The sequence below is a fragment of the Ciconia boyciana genome, chromosome 18, assembly GCF_034638445.1.
Source record: "Ciconia boyciana chromosome 18, ASM3463844v1, whole genome shotgun sequence".
Taxonomy (NCBI): domain Eukaryota; kingdom Metazoa; phylum Chordata; class Aves; order Ciconiiformes; family Ciconiidae; genus Ciconia; species Ciconia boyciana.
In genome coordinates this window covers 4,450,022-4,462,467 of record NC_132951.1, presented here as the reverse complement: position 1 = coordinate 4,462,467, position 12,446 = coordinate 4,450,022, and positions in this window count along the sequence as shown.

The following is a 12,446-nucleotide window of genomic DNA, read 5'->3' as shown; positions in this document are numbered from 1 at the left end:
GCTCCCTCCTCCCCTGAGGCTGCCCAGCCGGCCCCGGGGGATGCTGCAGTGGACCCCAGCAGAGAAATCCCCCTTCTCTGGGAGCTGCTTCAGCCCCATCCATTTCACACAGCTGAGAGGGAGCAGCGCCAGCCGTATTGACAGAAAAACCACGAACTGGGTCATGTTGCCCATTCCCCTCCCAGCGCAGAGCTCTCCTCGTGCACGGACAAACAGGGAGCGAATTGCTGAGGGGGACGTACAGGGCACAGCGTCCGTACTGGTCCAGGAGCTGCACACACGCTGGCTTTGCTCAAATGAGCCCCAAGCCTCAAAGAAATCCTCTTCTTCTCTAGGACGAGAGCCAAAGCTGCCCTCTGCCAAGGGCTGGCCATTGGAGGGGTTGAATGGAGGGAGAAGGGGGGGGATGCTTGTTCATTTTAATAACCTCACGGCAGTGCCGGAGCCAGCGATGTGCCTGACCTACATACAGCCCAGAGCTCTCTGAACACAATTGATCCATTGGCAAGAGAGCAAACGCAGGGGTGGTGGGAAGACCTGCCCCACTGTACCCAACCGGCGTCAACCCCCGGTCAGCCGGGAGCCGGTGGCACCGTGGCCGTGTCGTGGTGTCGACCGCTGCGATGAAGCCGCACGGCAGAAGTTTGTCCTCCATCCTGGGCACCACGTGCATCCCGCAGCCCCAGCATCCCCGCCCCTTTACCCTCCATGCTTGACAGCCCCAACCTGGACCTGTGCACGTGTATTTTGAGATGTTCTCCTATGGCAGACTTTATTTTTGTGCGACTGGCTTTTGTGCGTGCCCCTGGGACACCTCTAAGTAATGCACACACGGTTTTGGCTGCTGTTAAGTCAAAAGGTGTGCTCTTTGGCTCAGAAGCTAGATTCACATCTCCTTACGGAGCCTGCTAATGGATCATCCGTGGATTCGAGTGTCCTTCCTCCCCAGTTGTCTGGTTTATCCAGCCTGGAAACACACCCTTAAGCCTTTTCCTTTGACTCTGTTGTTTTAGCATCTTACACCCTTGGGCTGCTCTCGCTGACCTCACCGGTTCTGCTGCAAAGGATGGATGGATATTTCTGTCACAGTTTGCTCTTTTCTGTCCTTCAGCAGAGGTGGTTGGTAGAGTGGCAGGAATATAATGGCAAACAAGGGGAGGAAAGGGAAGACACTACGGTGCCAGGTGATTTTTTTTTTTCCCCAAGTCCCCACATTCTCACTAATTAAGAGCTAGGGGGAATAAAAATACCATTTAGTGACACAGTGGCCCTAATCCTGTAGTTTACCTCTCCCCAGGCATGTGGACACAAATTCACTCTCCTGACTGCTGGTGGCATGGTGAGCGTGCTGGTGAGTGTTGATCTGGGGGAGATGGATGAACACCCAGAGCAAGAGACCACGGCATGGGCAGCAGCGTGGAGGAGGATGGAGAGAGGTGAGTGATGGACAAAAGGATGTATCCTCACAGTGGGTAAGTCTTTTAGGACAAAAGCCAGGTCTTCTGGGTGTCGGTGTCATGTCCCTCCCCTTGGGTTATATCTTCTCCATTAGCGCTACCTCCATGGAGCGGCAGACTTTATCTCTGACAGTAATTACAGAGCTCATTAAACACAGAAAACCAAACCCTGGTGCGGAATAAGGAAAAATAAGGCAAGTTAAAAGGTGGGCAGAGTCTGGCATTGCCTCTTCCCGGCGGCATCGCTTTGCTCCCGGGAAAGCGCCGTGCCAAGTTTCAGTTTTACACGGCAGAAATGAATCACAGCAAATTGCTGACGGAGCCTCTGCCGCCGTCAAACACCAACTGCTCCGGTATAAAGGGAAAGTGCTGCTGGCCCCTGCTCCTGCCATCTGAGCACAAGGCTGCTAATTAGTAAATAAGGGATAATCTGATCAATTAAGTGCACAGCCTAGAGAGGAAGGCACACCTCTGCTGGCGAGGCGGCCGGGAAGGGATGGCTGTGCGGCGTTGGTGCGGGGCTCGGGGCAGCTCTGGGTGTGCGGGCGGCTGGCGGGCGCTGCTGGGGGGTCTCTGCCACAGGATCCTCCTTGAAACCCAAGCAAGCGATGCCTCTCCCTCTGAACAGTTCTCCCTCTCCGGTGAACGTGTGGTTAATTGGGATGCAGTGACTTTGGACCGCGGGATGGATGCTCAGTGTGTCCTGTGTCCCCCGAGGTGTGCTGGGCTCTCCTCCGGTGGGCAGGCGTGATGCTGGGGGTGGTCACCATGAGGCAGAGGGGTTTTTATGCCCTGAGTGCATGGGCAGGCTCCATCCCTCCTCTGGCCATCCCTCCAGGGATGGAGGGGCTGGAGCCTGTCCAGACCGTGCCCTGTCCTCACCCCCTAAGTGATCCCAGTGTCACCACAGCGGGTAAATAGTGGCTGTCCGCACCCGTGGGGTCTGGCACCTCGTCGGCGAGCGAGGCAAAGGCAAGCTGCGGGAATCGCTGACTATTTCCAGACTTGCAAATTCAACCTCAGGAGAGCAGCAAAAGGAAATTAAATGCTCACTCGATGATGGCAAGTAGGGCTCTCCCGGGGCTTTGCGGCAGCCGGGGTGGCTCACCTGCGGAGCCCAGGCCAGGGGGAGCCGGCCGTGGGTCCCACTCCTACTGCTGCTCCCGTGCCAGCCCCCCCAGGCAGCCCTGAGCCCCCCCGGCTCAGCCCTGTCCCAGCAGAGCCCTCGTACATGGGTTTTTCTGAGCATCCCTTGCTGCTTCCTCTCGGCCGGCTTCGGCACTATTAAAACATTTTCCACCAGCACCAATTTCAATTACACGTTTTTAAAAAGTCATTAAAGAGAATTCCCCATGAAATTATTTTTATTTCCCGCCTCTCCTCCCTGCCTCCCCGCCCCTCCGTCTACTTCCAAACTAATGAGATTAATTGAAAACTACAAACATCTTCCAAGGGCCCAAGGCAAATGCAATGTCAAACAAATGTAACTCTTCAGAAGCTGCGCAGGATCGCATCGACCCTCCCTCCTGCTCGCCCCTTCGGAGCATCCCTCCAGACAAGGGGCTGCATTTTCCAGTCTCAGAAGGTGCTCAGGTTTTGAAATCTTTGATATTTTTTTCCCTCCTTTGAGGAAGGAAAAAGAAAGTGCCTGAGGAATGAGAGCTGTCAGATGCAATAATGTGAAATCTTACTTTTGGCTGGCAGACAGAGGGGGGGTCTCTCTGGCGTGTGGTGTTAACTGGGGAAGTTGAAACAGGGAAGTGGGGAGGAATATTAGAAAAGTTATTCTGCTTTCTCTCAGCCCCCAGGTAGGAAAAGAAAAATAAAATCCCCCAAACCCAATAACCTGCAAACCAAAGCCAACAATAGCCCTATTCACCTCCCAGGCTTTTATCCACTCCCAGTGTTTGATTCCTCCCATCCCGGCGCTGGGTTAATCAATAGAACAAATCTCCGGCGTCGCACCTCTCCCGGCCCCCACGGGCTCCTCCAGGATTGATTAAAGCAAACAGCCATTTGCAGGGCTGCACGCCTCGGAACACAGCACACTTTTTCAGACTGCCTTGCTACTGCCCGCTCAGGATAAATAAAGGAGAGGGAACTATATGGGAGATTTGTTACTTGGTGGAGCAACCGCTCACTGTCACCTTCCCTCCAGCGCTGCTTTAAGTAGGGTGAAGGAAAACCTCAAATAAAGCCCCACATCCTGGTGAATTTCGTGGGATCATACATTTGTACATATATATACACAGAGAGCGGTGAGGAAGACGGTGACAATAGTTTCAGAATTGGAGAACACAAATTTATTTGCATAGAAACTCCCCCAAAGCCCAGTTTGTGCAAACACACGGGCACAGATGATGGGGGAGATAATTAAGGCTGCAGGACGGACTCGCTCCTTTGCCGTGATGCCTTTAGCCTCACTTACAGCTCAGATGTGCTGCCAGCCCCTCTCCTTGCAGGGGCATGGATGGATTTCGGTGGGACGGCAGGGAAGATGCTGTGAGAAGCCTGTGGAGGGTCCGTTGAGTCACCCCCTTGTAAAAGTGTGGGGTGCCTGGGACCGGAGGGTGCGCGGAGAGCAACGAGCATTGCACCGGCCCGGTGCCGGCACGGGCAGGGGACCAGGGCAGCCGTGGGATGACCAGCCCTGCTGCCGATGCAACAGCCAGGCCAAAAAGGACCATGGCAGATCCAGTCCCCGGCACCCTCTGACAAGTTAAAAACCTCCAGTTTATTAAAGATACATTCCTATGCTAATAAAAGACGCATTGTCTGGTAGTGGAGAGGCTGCAGGATGTTATGGTTGGAATGTGCCTCGGCTCTTGTGTAATTAAAAGCCCCACCAGCTGTGGATCTGTGAGAAGCTATTTTTTCCCCCCCAGACAGACAGACTTGATGTTTTCTGTGATCTTCATGATGTCACCAGCTCCCCTTTGATGTGTGCAACCGAGGAACCGCCGAGGCTCACGACTCCGGGGGGAGATTTGTCTGAGTATTGCTCATTAGATGACCCAGTAGGATGGAGGCAAGATTAATTACAGAAGGGAAGAGACCGATCCCTGCATCCATATTCATTAGCACATTAGGGCTCGGTGGCCATTGTGGTGAGCCAAATGCAAAAATAATAATTGGACGAAGTCACTTCCCTGAAGATTTCAATAATGGGACAAAAAGATGGATTGTTTTCCCCATTTCATGTGGGGAGGATGGAGACGCAGAGCAATTAAAGGCCTGCCTTAACATAATAAAGCAGACTATCCCACAAGGGGTGTGCAGCGGAGCCAGACCTGAGCGGATCCCTCCTGATCCCCCCTCGTGCTTTCACATTTTTATAGCATGATGAAAGCGCAAATTTGCAGTGGTTTCCTTATGCAAGTCCTCCTCTTGGACTGGCTGGTGGCAAGTAACGTTGCAGGGGTGGCCAGGGTACTTAGAGCAGCAACGCTGAACGCTGCTGCAGCTGGCAATGATGTACCAGCCCTTGGGGTCTGTGGGGCATGAATGAACAGGGGCTGAGCAAACGGCCTCAGGGACTCAGCCCTCCCCGTGCTGAGTCTCCTGACTCCACAGCATACAAACAAACCTCCTAAAAGCACGGGAAAACACTTTGTTCCTATTCTCTTTCCGACACCCTCGCTCCCATCACCACGTTACGTGCTGGAGACAAAAGGCTCTCCCATGGCACAGCTCGGATGCTCCCCGGGGACTGCTGGCCCTTCTCTAGTGACCAGGATTTTCCAGACAGAAAAAGCTGGAGGCAAAATCCTGCTGCCCGTTATAATAACAAAAAGGAACATATTTTATGCAAGCCCTCAGATGTGTCCTCTTTGGGCTCTGGGGGTCCATGGGGGACAGCTGGAGCCCATCCTTCTGCCCAGGCTTGGTCCATTACGCTGGTGGCTTCTGAGTTGTTATTCTGGGTTACAGGAAAACCAGCCCCATTCCAGTGGAGAGGGCACAGCACAGGTTGTAGGAACAGCATGTCCCCTCCGCTCACACCCTGGCTGCTTGCTGGGGCAAATACCGGTCCCAAGCCTCCGAGTGAACATTTCTGCAGGTATTTACCCTGCAAGCAGCCCAGAACTGGATTAAGATAAGGTGAGCGCTGGGACGATGTGGAAATGCCTGTCAGGCCTACAAACCTGCAGGGCAAATTAAGTAATCGTGTTCCCAGGACATACATAAAAATAAGTAAAACCCACTATTAATCCATAGCAACAAAAGGAGATAGCATGGCAACAGCAGCAACTGCTGCAAAACAAAACAGTAACAAGAAGAGAGGAGGGGAGAAAGAAAATAAAGCCCTGCTCTGTCCTTCAGGGGTTTTTAAGGCAAAGTGGGATGTTGCGTCCCAGGTCGGTGGGAGTTAGCACAGGGACTGGGTGCTGATGCGAGAGGCTGGCGCCTGGTCCTGCATCGACCTGCGCACAGCTCTGCTCGGCTGCTGGGGTCCTGGAGGGTGCCGGGGTGCCTGCTTTGGCCCCCGGAGCAGGGAAGGGGCTGCAGCGAGGCAGTGGCCGTGGCACGGGGCGGTGGTGACGGCATTTCCCAGGCTGTCCTTAGGGCAGGTCTGGCTGCTGTGGTTCTCTGGGGGTACCTGAGCCTGTGCTCGGGCTGAGGAAGGTCCCAGCTCCTGACGATTGCCAGCAGAGCAGGGCCAGGAGCTGAGGATACTAAGCCCATCGTGGGTTTTTTTCCCCTCCTAATTGCTATTGAGAGAATTAAAGCAAAAAATGGCCAGCACAGGAGGAACAGTCCTCAGCAGCAGCTCACAATCACTTTACAAAGATGAGCTCTCATGGCCCTTGGCACTGCAGAAGAAAAAGAGCCTTTTACCCCTGAAGACTGATGTGCTGTGGATTTGCTGGATTAAATAACCGAGCCCAGGAGCGGAGCTGCTCCTCAGAGGCAGCCCTGCTGTGCTCCCACCCTCCAAAATGATGCTTTCGGCTCCGATGAGGGCAAGCCCCCCAAGAAACAAAAATGGGATAAACTCAGTATCAAAACAAGGCTCAAACCCCATTTTGAACCCAGGTAATGCTCTGCTGTGGGTGCATAGGAAGAGCGTGATGGAAATAAGCCCTAACGGGTGTTAATTTGAAGTGGCAAGTTTGTGAGTCAGGCGGGGGGTGCAGGGGGAGGAGTGGGCAGACGGCACGATGCAGGGATGAGAAGCGTTGCTGCTTCTGCTGCCTTCTAAAAGGGGTTACGTGCGCTTTTGGCACGGCAGGCCAGGCTGAGAGCACCGCAGCGACGTTAGGTGGGTTTGGGATTTGGAAGGAGAAAGGGAGCTGCAAGGAGAGTAGAGAGGGGATTGCATAAAGTTGAGTTACAGGCAATTTGGCTTTATCGGAACCCACGTTCAATGGATCGTTGTTAAAAGGAGGAGATTTTCCATGCTGTGAGAGCCAAAGCAAATACAGTGAAACTTAATTAAATGCTTGCCTGCTAAAATAATAATTTTCTTATGAATTGAGTAAGGTAAAGTACAGTGAGAGATGGACCTGATAAAGGAACAATTCTCCAGTGTGCCTGGCACAAGTGCACAGGTAAAGAGCACAATAAAGCAGTTTTTTTGGTGGGAAGGTTCTCCACTTTTTCCCTCATACAGGTCCACGTGGAGGATGCCCTCCACAGCTGTGCTGGCTGCCGAAGCCCTCAGGTACTGCCTGTCTCCATCACAAAACATGAACATACAATCCAGCGCTGCTCTACACAGTCAGCTCAAGGAATGGGATTGTCTGAATTACCGGCAGCGAGTGGAAATACTAATGCTTGTCTAGAGGAAAGAGAAGGAATGGGAGAAAAAAAATCTGTGAATAACTGCAATTTTAATTCTGCTCTTGCTTGCCGGTGCTGGGAGACGGGAGGCACCTCATCTGGTGTGCCTGGGGCCACTTCTCCACTCCGAGAACTTGTTCAGTGGGGCTCTGGACAGAAAAAAACGTCAGCTGGAAGAAAGCCCTTCCAAATAAGAAGTGAATGGTAATATCATCATCGTACAAAGAACCCGGGAGAATCGTTTCAAGAGGCAAAGCTGGAAAAAAAAAGAAAAAAAGAGGTCTTGAACCATGCACCTGCAGGACGGGCTGCCCGTGAGTGTGTGGAGCATGCCTCGCACGCGCGCGTGCACTCCTGCGGCACAGCCGGAGCGCTTGCTCCCAGCTCTGCAAAAATTGCAGACTTAGAGGCCAGGCAGAGATTTCTTTTGAAAGCCTCTCTCTAAATGTTATTTCCATTTAGAAAGAAAAAAATTCGGATGGATAGATGGCTTTCACCTTTAAACGTCTCCTCCCCGGCAGCACCCCGCTGGCAGGACTGCTCCCGGCTCACCCCGATCCACCGCCGCTCCGCCGAGCCCTGGGCCATCAGCGTCTTTTCGCACTGCGGAAAGAGCGGCTTTCCAGCGCTCCCCGGGCTGCCATAGGCATCCGGGCACCAATGTAACGTAGCAAAATGAGGAGAATCAGAAGCGATTCGGAGCTTTTCGCTTTTTTCGGCGGTTGGCTTCGTCTCGGCATCGCCAGCTCCAGCCAGTGCCCTTGACTTGTTGGGTTTAACTCGGGGTTCGTGGGCGCAATACTTTAATATTGAGGCCTCGAACCATGGGGGAAGGGCTAGGCCAAACCTCTGTTTTTCCATTATTTTAATAAATGTGATAATTTTTAAAAAGTCTAGTTTTCTAGCCTCCTCCAAATGCAGTTATTCTTTCTCTTTCTCTCTCACCCCCCCCCCCCGCCCCGAAACCAAAAGACTGAATTTGGACCCTACGTTATTTGGCATTGACTCTTTTAGATACATTGAACATTACTTAATGACTGAAATTACAGAAATAAACCCGCTAATAAAATAGAAACTAATAACTTTTACCCTCTTTGTCTTTCTATCGGAGTCAGGAATGGCTTAGTCTGTACAATAATTATACTGTATGCACAGCAAAAAAAGTTCTTGACTCCTGCCATTCCCAGCCCTTCCCCACCAAAGGAAAAAAAAAAAAAGTTAGCAATAAATTTAAAACAGTTTTATTTACCTTGAACTACTCAGCCAAGAATGCACATTATTTAGGGACTGGAATAAAAAGCCATTCACTCTAGTTCAATTGGCCATTTAGTTCAATTTGTGTGTGTTACTGCAGGTAATTACTATGGTAATAATGTACTGTAATCTGCGCTGATTTGGAACTTGTCCTGTTTCTGTATTAATAATAAGTGCCATATATGTACTAATTACCAGTTTGTTACCATGGTTATTTGCGTAGATGCCATGTTAATGATACCCTGGAAACATAAAGCAATCACATTTTTGAATTAAATCTTTGTGGTCTCTTTAGTGCTAAAAGCCCAATTCACATAAAATAATGATGAAGAAAATGAGATCATCGTCGCTGACTTGCCAGCAAGCTGATTAGCTGCACTGCATAAATATACGATTTTACCATACTGAAAAATTAGAGCCTCCAAAACATTTTCCATGGTTGCTAAGTAACTTCCCAAAGATTACATCACTTACAGGAATACGCGGTGCCAAATCTGTCACGCACACGTATTTATAGAGCATACAGTGCGGGGAATGTATGCTCGGCGGAGAGGGCTCCGGTGCTGCCATAGGTGTAAGCTGCTGGCTCCCTGCCAGCGGAGAGGGGTAAATAAACAGGCGTCCCTCCCCTGCCCCGACACTCGCACACGCACCCCCTACTCCTTGGAAAGAGCCGGGAGGCAATCCAGAAACATCTATTTTTTTAGGATTATTTAAAACCAGAAGGGACTTCCGCTCTCCCTCCTCTACAATAATTTCACGCTGCAAGTCCTGCACTGGCTTGTCTCTCTTCTCCCTTTAAATCGAACGGAACGGCGCATTTTTGGGGATGATTTGTTGGCAATGTGTACTGGAAGGGACAGGGCTGGCTACCGCTGCCTCCCGCTCTGAGCGAGCGCTGCCGTGGATCGCCGCGCGCTGGGTGCACGCTTGCGCAGGGCAGACGTCTCGAGGTTTTGCTGTGGGACGATGAGCAGCGTTTGTCCCTGCAAAGCTTCTCCCTGCGGTCTGCCATCCGACTTGTTCTGAAAACAACCTGCTATTCCCACGCAGCAGCTACTTTGCTGGCCATACTGGATCTACATTACAATTAAAAATAGTTTATTGGCAACAAAACCATTCCCTTTTCCCTGATCGCACGGTAAACAATGGGTCCTTCCTACCCTAAAATTAATGGCAATTCTTTAACCAGATGATACTGGTGCAGGGGCTGGCGACGGGGAAAGCTGGAACAGTGAAGCTGTGTGTCCCTGCAGACAGCAATGAATAAGGCAGGGAAACCTCTAGGTCCCAACCCTGTAGTAAAGTCTGATCCCTACTGCCGTGGGTGAAGCCCCGTGGATCTGGAGCCCTTGCAGGTCCATCAGGAGCCCTTGCAGGTCCATCAGGAGCAGCAAGACCCAGAGGCTGCAGGAGGCAGCGAGGTTTGGGTACCCCAGGTCAGCCGAAGGATGGAGCTGGGGCTCTGCTCTCTCGCTGGCAGGGTTTGGCCAGGAGATGAACAAGGAGGTGGGAAAGAGCATCCTGGTGAGTCTGCTCGAGAGGAGCTGGTGTCCTGGACCGGGTGTATCCGTGTGGCTCCCCAGGAGGCCCAACAGCCACTGCAATACTTCCAAACGCCCCTGGAAAATCACAACATCAATTCGCGGAGTGAAATGCAGGGTCTGCCCTCCTCTAACCTGACCCTCGGCACATCGCGGAGGGGCTGGCTGAGGCCCCCGCTGGAAGATGCCCCTGGCTTTCACCCAGTGAGATGCTGCTGGACCACGGCCGTGGTGGGAGCAGTTTCTCTCCGTTATCCTCCCTCGGCTTTGGCCCAAGGCCATCGCAGTGTTTCCCTCCCTGCTCCTGCAAAACCCAGTCCTGAGCAGTGGATGCCGTGTCATTTGAAAAGCTACTTAGTGCTCTTTATTGTCTGGTCATTATTTTTCCACTGAAGCCTGAGATAAGCAAAGCATAAATCAAACCAGAACAGGAGCCACTTGGAGCAGGTAAAGGATGGAAAAGATTTTAATCAGTGAATCTGGGCAAGAAAAGCCAAAAGAGGGAGAGGGAGGGAGGAAGGGGGGGGTGAGAAACAAAGAAAGGGAGAGAAACACCACTTGTTGTTTGTGAGATGAAGACAAATGTTTCCAAAGCCACATTTTCCACATGACTCCCAGTAAAAGCTCTTGGTTTGATTATTAATCACAGGGCGGCCTCCATCCATCACTCCATCCCTCCGTGCCTCCCGAGCCGTTTGATGTGTTACCCTCTGCTCTCCCATTCTGCATCCCTCCCATCGGGTGGCTCTGACAGGGGAAAGCCCGGCAAGTTATTCCAATAAAGAAAATGCAATCAAATAAATAGAGGAGGAAATAAAGACGACTATCAGGTAAGCTTCTGCTGTGTTGGTTGGATCCCTGCCTCTCGAGGCTTCTGGAGAGCTGCTGACACTGGGAGCGTCTTCTGAAATGGATGGACTTTGCCTCTTGCCTCATACATCTGTTTAATGACCTCTCCTTGCAGGCACTTGACATGTGATTTATGGGATATAAATTTTACATCTTTGCTTCGGTGTTGCAATCGCTACGTTCTGCAAGGTGAGAGCACCGCACCCTGCGGGGATGCCGTGCAGGCTCCCTCGCCCTCCAGCTCACCGAACTTTCTTCCTCTGGCCCTTCCTTTAAAAAAAGGCAAAAAAAACCCCCCAACAACCGAAAAAACAACAGACTTTTAAAAATGTGTTTTTTCCTCTTTAAAAGAAAACAGCTGATTTCCTGCAAATAATAATTTAAAAATATATAAATAAATAAGTCCTTAATTCTTTTACTGGCATCTGTAGCCTCTAATTCATAAATTCATCAGGACTTTCCCAGGATGTCAGTTTTGGCAAATGAGCCCTGAGTTGCTTCATGCTAATGGAGCGGTGGGCTGCCTGACCTCAGGAAATAGAGAGGCCAAACATGAAAAAACAGAGCCGGGTTCAAGGCTGGGGCTGTGAACCCCAGATTTGAGGGTGAGGTCGGGAAAGGGTCAGGGAAGCATTGTGTGCACGCGAGGGAGAAACGCTGGTTTCTATTTAAAACCTTTCATGCCGCTGCCAGAGACCTCTCGCCATTGTGTGCGGGAGCAGCCCAGCTATTGAGAAATGCGCCTTGAAGATCCTGACTGCAGGAATGGGAAAAGATTGGAAACAGTCACACTTACGTGTTACAAGCCAAAACCCTCCCCTACCTTGGGAAGAAAGGGATGGCGAGATCTGCCTGGCTCTTTTCAGCGGCTAACGCAGATGGATTTGCTTTGGCATTTAAGGGTGATGGATGTGCCAGGTGCTATTCATTAGAAATGATTTGTTGGGGCCAGCGTAGCTCGCCTGCCCATTAGGACGCATTTACTTCGCAGGTTAGTAATGATGGGTGCGCTTAATAGTTTCTAAGTATCAGAGGGCATTAAAAAGCCCTGGAAGAGAAGGCTATCAATATTTACAGGTTCAATTTGTTGGGGGAGGAAACCAGTGCGTGTGCCTGGAAGGGGTGTCCGCCCCGAATCCCTGCTTGCCGGCGGTGGGTGTTGGCACGGGGGAGGCTGGAGCGGAGCAAGGGGGAACGGCTGGGAATCTGGTTGTGCTTTGTCCTTAATGCATCCAAGTGATGCGGCAGCAGCAGCTTGTTTGGCTCCGGCGGGGGGGAAACCGAGGCCCATCGCCAAATTCGGGTGCACGCCGAAGACAGAGCCAGTGGCAGAGCCCAGCGGCCCCGGGTCCGGCGGTCCTCTTGGGGTTGCCTCTCCGCGAGCATCATGGACCATTATCAGAGGAGGCGGAAGGTCATTCACTGAGGGATGATTATGGCTATTACATCCCAGTTCCCTTCCCCTGCCCTCCCCCTGGCCCGGGCTTCGCTCGGAGCGAGATCCCGTTAACAGCCCTCTGCCGATGGGCAGCCATTTACTTAAGTCCCAATTTTTCAT